This window comes from Nicotiana attenuata, unplaced genomic scaffold, assembly GCF_001879085.1.
Source record: "Nicotiana attenuata strain UT unplaced genomic scaffold, NIATTr2, whole genome shotgun sequence".
Lineage (NCBI taxonomy): Eukaryota > Viridiplantae > Streptophyta > Magnoliopsida > Solanales > Solanaceae > Nicotiana > Nicotiana attenuata.
In genome coordinates this window covers 50,270-57,118 of record NW_017671699.1, presented here as the reverse complement: position 1 = coordinate 57,118, position 6,849 = coordinate 50,270, and positions in this window count along the sequence as shown.

The window sequence follows — 6,849 nt, the reverse complement described above, 5'->3', positions numbered from 1 at the left end:
TTCTATCTTTACTTTAGTTTGTTATCCTTTGTACAGGAACAAACAAAACTATGTTTTTATTCAGACATTGTATTTAGCATTCTCTAGATGTTCGTGAGTTTGTGACTCCATGTGACGACCCAAAGGGTCATCACCTATTTTCTCACTCATCCTATGTCTCCGAGGCTTTGAAAACCTCACTTTTACTTGCCTCGATTTGCGTGCGCAGTCCGGGCGCGTAGCCGGAAAGCTTAAATATAAATTCTGTGTAAAAATTGATGAATTTTAATATTAATATGAATAAAGTTGACTTTGACATTTCGGGTAAACGGACCCGGACCCGTGATTGGACGGTCCCGGAGGGTCCGTAGAAAAATATGAGACTCGGCCATATGCCCGGAGTCGAATTCCGAGGTCGAGAGCCCAAGAAATGATTTTTTCTGTGAAATTGTTTTTCAGAATTTAAATTGGAAATTTGAAAAGGAAATTGATTAGAACGTGTTGGTATCGGGCCCGTATTTTGGTTCCGGCGCCCTGTGCAGGTCTTATATATGGTTTAAGATGTTTCTGTGTAATTTGGTCGAAATCGGACGTCGTTTGACGTGTTTCGGACCTAAATATCAAAAGTTGGAAATGTAAGAAGTTTGAATGAAAAGTGAGGATTTTGAGGTTTAATTAATTGATTTTGATGTTATTTTGGCGATTTGATCGCACGGTTGAGTTCGTATGAGGTTTTTTAGTTAGTGTGTGTGTTTGGTTAGGAGCCCCGAGGGCTCGGGAGTGATTCAGAGGTGGTTCGGGGTGTTATGAACATAGTAAAAAGTTGCAGACAATCTGGTGGTTGTGCACAGGGATTTCCTTCTTCGCGTTCGCACTCTACCCCTCGCTAAACGTAGCTCTGTGTCTTCCTCCTTCGCGTTCGCGTCTTGAACCTCGCGAACGCGTAAGCCAAATTCAGGGCCCCAGTAATTCCTTCTTCGCGTTCGCATTCCGCAGTTCGCGAATGCGTAGCTTTGCCATTTCCCTAATCGCGTTCGCGTGGTCCTTCACGCGTTCGCGTATAACAAAGTCTTGGACCCCCAGCCCATTCTTCTACGCGATCGCGGCTAGCATCTCGCATTCGCGATGCCTTGACCCATCTACCCTTCGCGAACGCAGCCCCCTTCCCGCGAACGCGAAGGGCATTTTTGCCCAGCGATTTTTAAATGCCAAAACAGAAACAGTGACGGGTTTTATTCTAAATTTCACACGAGCTCTTCTTCTCCACAGCCCCTAGGCGACTTGTAGAGCGATTCTTCACCAAATCTTCTTGGGTAAGTATTATCTAACTCGTTTTCTTCATTTCTACCATCATCCATTGAACTCCTGGCCTAAAACATGTAATCTAGGGTTGAAATTGGGGGAATTGGGTAGAGTTAGGGCTTTTCGATTTTCTTCGACTTAGACCTCGTTTTGGGGTCGAATTTGAAAACAAATTGTATTTCCGGGCTCGTGGGGGAATGGGTGTTGTGAAATTGGTTCGAACCTCGGGTTTTGACCAAGCGGGTCCGGGGTCGATTTTTGGAATTTTGGGAAGAAAGCTTAGAAAACTATATTTAGGCGTTGGGTTTGATTTGTTTAGCTTATATTAATGTTGTAAAGTCGTTATTTCATATATTTGATTGAGTTGGAGCCGATTCGAGAGGGAAATCCGTCGTTGTGGATTGATTTAGCCGTGGAAGTTGAGGTAAGTGTTTGGTCTAACTTTGGCTCGAGGGAATAGGAGTAGAGTCTTACTTGCTAATTGCTATTTGACGAGTACGGTGTATAGGCATGGTGACGAGTATCTATACACTGGTGTCTAGCATGACCGTGTGTCCTTATATTGAGATTATCCTGAATTGTTGTGACTTTTCCATGCTTATCTGATGATTTCTATATATTGTAAAGAGCATGAGACAGAGATTATGAAATGACTCTTGGAGCGATGGCTCGAATGTTAGAGTGAATTATAAGTGAGAAGTGCAAGAAAGTGAAAGAGTTGATTTTCTCCCTTGCCGGGACGTGTTATTGGTTTTGTTGATTTTCTCCCTTGCCGGGATTTAGTTGTGTTGTTATATTTTCCCTTGCCGGGATTGTTGTCACTAGTTGTTACCCCCCTTACCCCTTACTTGTGATTGTTGATTGGGTGAGGTTTTGTTACCTATATATGGATCGGATTGCACGCCGCAACAGTGATAATTGTGGATCGGGTTGCACGCCGCAACAACACTATATAATTGTGGATCGGGTTGCACTCCGCAACAACACTATATAATTGTGGATCGGGTTGCACGCCACAACAACACTATAAAATTGTGGATCGGGTTGCACGCCGCAACAACACTATATAATTGTGGATCGGGTTGTACACCGCAACAACACTGTATAGTTATGGACCGGGTTGCACGCCGCAACAACACTATAAAATTGTGGATCGGGTTGCACGCCGCAACAACACTATATAATTGTGGATCGGGTTGTACACCGCAACAACACTGTATAGTTATGGACCGGGTTGCACGCCGCAACAGTATTGTAGGTGATCGGATCGGGTTGCGCGCCGCAACAAATTTTAGCTTAAGTGTGTTTACTCCGGATTTAAGTTTCTGTTGGTTGTTCTATCCTTAAATTTAGACTTCTTTTTTTAACTGTTGCCTCCCCACAACATGATTCCCCCCCTCCTTGTATAAACTGCTTATTTCCTGTTTATTTCCCGCAATATATTTCATAACTGCACAGGTTTATCTGGTAGTCTGGTCTAGCCTCGTCACTACTTCGCCGAGGTTAGGCTAGGCACTTACCAGCACATGGGGTCGGTTGTGCTGATGCTACACTCTGTGCATCTTTTTGCACAGATCACAGTGCCGGAGCAGCAGCTTTTGGACAGCAGTAGGAGCGTTGGGAGTTGACTTCAGTCCAGAGATTCCGAAGTAGCCTTGTTGACGTCCGCATGGCCCGGAGTCTCTTCTATCCTTATTTCGTTTGTTGTCCTTGTACCGGAACAAACAGTATTGTATTTTATTCAGACTCTGTTTTTAGTATTCTATAGACGTTCGTGAGTTAGTGACTCCAGTCTTGGGTAGAGGTTGTAATTGAGTTTCCGCACTTGTTTTCCGTTTATTTATATATTTGAGACTTCCGCATTATTATTAAATGCTTCATTGTTTCTAATATTGACGATGTTTGCTGAAAGAGGTAATTGATAATTGGCTTGCCTAGCTCCTACTAGTAGGCGCCATCACGACCCCCGAGGGTGGGAAATCCGGGTCGTGACACTCCAGTTCTTGGGTAGAGTTGTATTGAACTTCCGCATTGCTTTCAGTTTATTTATATTTAAGACTTCCGCTTTTCTATTAAATGTTGTTGTTTTCAATAATGTCGAGGTTTGTTAAAAGAGGTAATAAATAATCGGCTTGCCTAGCTCCTAATAGTAGGTGCCATCACGACTCCCGATGGTGGAAAATTCGGGTCGTGACATCTAAGAACTGAGAAGTTAGAAAGTAACTTTTGTACTTAATTTTATCATCATGGGTGTGGTAGGATGGTAAGAATTATTTTCCTTAATCAAAGAACTTGTGTTCGAACATTGAAAATAAGAACTATATTAGTAGATCAAGATTTAATTGGAGGGCTGCAATTAAACTGTTCAGCTTATAAAGGTTTCTTTTAAGTTTGACAAACTAAATAATTTTCTTCCCTGTCTTGGAAGAGCACATAAGGTGCTCATTTCATAGTTCACTGTCTAAATTTGATGACATGATATTGTTTGATTTCCATTTTTTCTATTTTTTAATTAAGTAATTAGATTCCTCATTAGCCCAGAATATTTGTCTTATATGGGATATATGTATTTTAGAAAACACGCTAAAACTATGAGGCCATCTCATTAAGTCCAAAAACAAATATTCACTCATTTCTTATGTATTGCATATTGCCTTTTAATATTGTTGTTGTTGTGGTACTTAAATTTACAATGTTGAACGTCCGAGGCAAGTAGAGCTAGAAGATTTCTACGGGACTAATCACAAACAATAAAGTCAAAGTAATAAGAGCCCGTTTGACTTAGTTGAATTTAAGCAGCCAAGTGCTTAAAAGCACTTTTTAAGTGCTTCAGCTGGTTTTGTAAACAAGCAGTTACGTGTTTGGATAGAAGTGCTGGAGCTGAAAATAAGTTGTTGATGTGTTTGGTAAAAAGTGCTTGTAAGCACATTTTTCTGTTAAAATAACTTTAATATCCTCAAATCTGTTAACATTATAGACGAATTTATTAATACATTTTTTTAACTTGATCTGTTACAAAATAATTTAAGTTTAAACTGATTACATATGATAATAATAAATTATTTAAAGTGGTTGAATAGAAAAATATCTAAATATAAAAATTGAGATTTCTGATACATTTTTTTACTTTTTACATATCTAATCTAAATAATATTTCATAGAGCAAGCAGGATTGATTATTAGAGGCATGAATTGAATACTGATGAGAATGACAATCAAGACTACAATGTATGTTCTCACGCTCAAGCACTAAAATTCACGCCCCTTCATTTTTGTACGCCTCTTTATTCCTATCTCAAGTAAAATAGCACTTAAAGTGGATTGATTTAATGAAAATGTTGCTCAAGAATAAATAGCTAAAATATTTTGAAAACAAATAAAATCAAAAAAGAAATATAAAGATTCTAACAGATGTGCGACAAGGAAGAAAGGGAAAAAGCTTCGCATAATAATCTAGAAGCACCAAATTAGCAATTGCAGATATAAAAAATGAAGGATGATAGCATAGAAATGAAGATGTAGGAACGAATGCAGATATGGGAGAAGAGATGGAGAAGACGCAGAACAAATAAGAAACCAATAGAAATTAGGGCTTTGTACTGTGTTGGAAATGGTGGTGATTTTCTCAAAGTTCCTACAATGGCAGATGGGGCTGATGGATAGTTCTTCTAATATCGGATGTTGGTCTTAGTTCAGACATATATCAAAGACAATTCTTGGGCTGATTTTGGGCTAACAATGAAGCTGACTTGACTCACCATTGGGCTCTACACGTTTTGGGCCTGGTTCAAGACTCTACATTTTGGCCTGATCCAACAAGTGTATTTAATGATATTTATTAGCTGTAAATTCTGGTAAATATCTGATAGTTTTTTACAACAGAACAAATAGAATGATGACAGCTGGATAGGTTAGTTATACATAGATTCCTTTTCTCTTTGATAAATACATACACTGTACAGATGAAAAATTCAGTCATTCAATACAGAAAATTTCTTTTATACTCGTTCTTCTTTCTTCAAATCTGACATGGTATCAGAGCAGGTCTGATCTGCTCTAATATTCTCTTTTCTTAGCTCATCTTTTACAAATCAAAATTCTTCAAATCTAGCTGTTCGATATTATAATGGCTACTGAAGGTCAAACCACTTATGCAGTTAATTCTGCTTCTTCCACTGCTGCTGTATCAGTTGCAGCAGGTTCTACTACCTCTGGAGTAGTTGATTCTGGTCACCCATACTATCTCCATCCCTCAGATTACCCAGGGATGAACCTCGTTTCTTCAGTCTTCAATGGGAGAGGATATGAAGGTTGGAGAAGAGCTGTGGTCATAGCTCTTTCAGCTAAGAACAAACTAGGATTCATTGATGGATCCTTAGTTGTTCCTAGTGTTGAATCTGGTCTTCAAAGGGTCTGGGCTCGTTGCAATGACATGGTCCTTTCTTGGCTTCTCAACTCACTCTCCAAGGAAATAGCAGAGAGTGTTTTGTACTCACAAAGTGCAAAGGATCTTTGGAGTGACCTGGAAGACAGATTTGGTTAGACAAATAGAGCAAAATTATTTCAATTACAAAAGGAATTAAGTGCTGTTGTGCAAGGAAATTCCAGTGTATCAGGTTATTTCACAAAGATGAAAAGCCTATGGGATGAACTAGATGCACTAAATACTTTTTCTGCTTGTGTTTGTGAGTGTCAATGTGGTGCTAAGACAAAGAATTTTAAGGCTCATCAAGATGAAAGGTTGCTTCAGTTCTTAATGGGTCTAAATGACACCTTCATAGGAGTAAGGAGTAATATCCTTCTGTCCTCTCCCCTTCCTTCGATTGGACAAGCATATTCCTTGGTTATCCAAGATGAAAAACAGAGGAAAATTCATGCCACACCTGTCTATCCAGGAGATGCTGCATCTTTCATTGCAGCTAATCATTCAAGAGGGGTGAAGAAATACACTGATTACAAGGGTCAGAAAGGAGGTTTTGAGGGAAAGAAGGTTTCCAGCATATGTAATTACTGCAAGAAGCCAGGACACAGCATTGAAAAGTGCTATAGGATTCATGATTTTCCTGCAGATTTCAAGTTCACAAAACAGAAGAAATTTCAAGGTACAGCACAAGCAAGCAATGTTTTCAGTTCAGGACAAACCAATAAGCAAGGAACCATGGATGGTCCAGATATGCAGACACTTACTAAGGAAAATGTGACTCAGCTATTGCAGCTCCTTCAGCAAGTCAACATGGGACAACAAAATGCTTCTATTCCTGATGCATGTGCAAGTGTGAACTGTGCTGGTATACCTAAATTCTTTAACTCATATGCTTGTTTTGTGCAAATAGATAAAAAATCTTGGATAATGGACAGTGGTGCATCTGAGCACATGACCTTCAACAAAGAATTTCTTTGTGATTTCAAACCTCTGCCTCAGCCTGTGATGGTCACTCTGCCTAATTCTCATAGAGTCAAAGTAACACATTCTGGTTTTGTTTCAATTTTTCCTAACTTAGTATTACAGAATGTTCTTTATATTCCTTCCTTTAAATTTAATCTAATGTCTGTACATAAGTTGTGCAA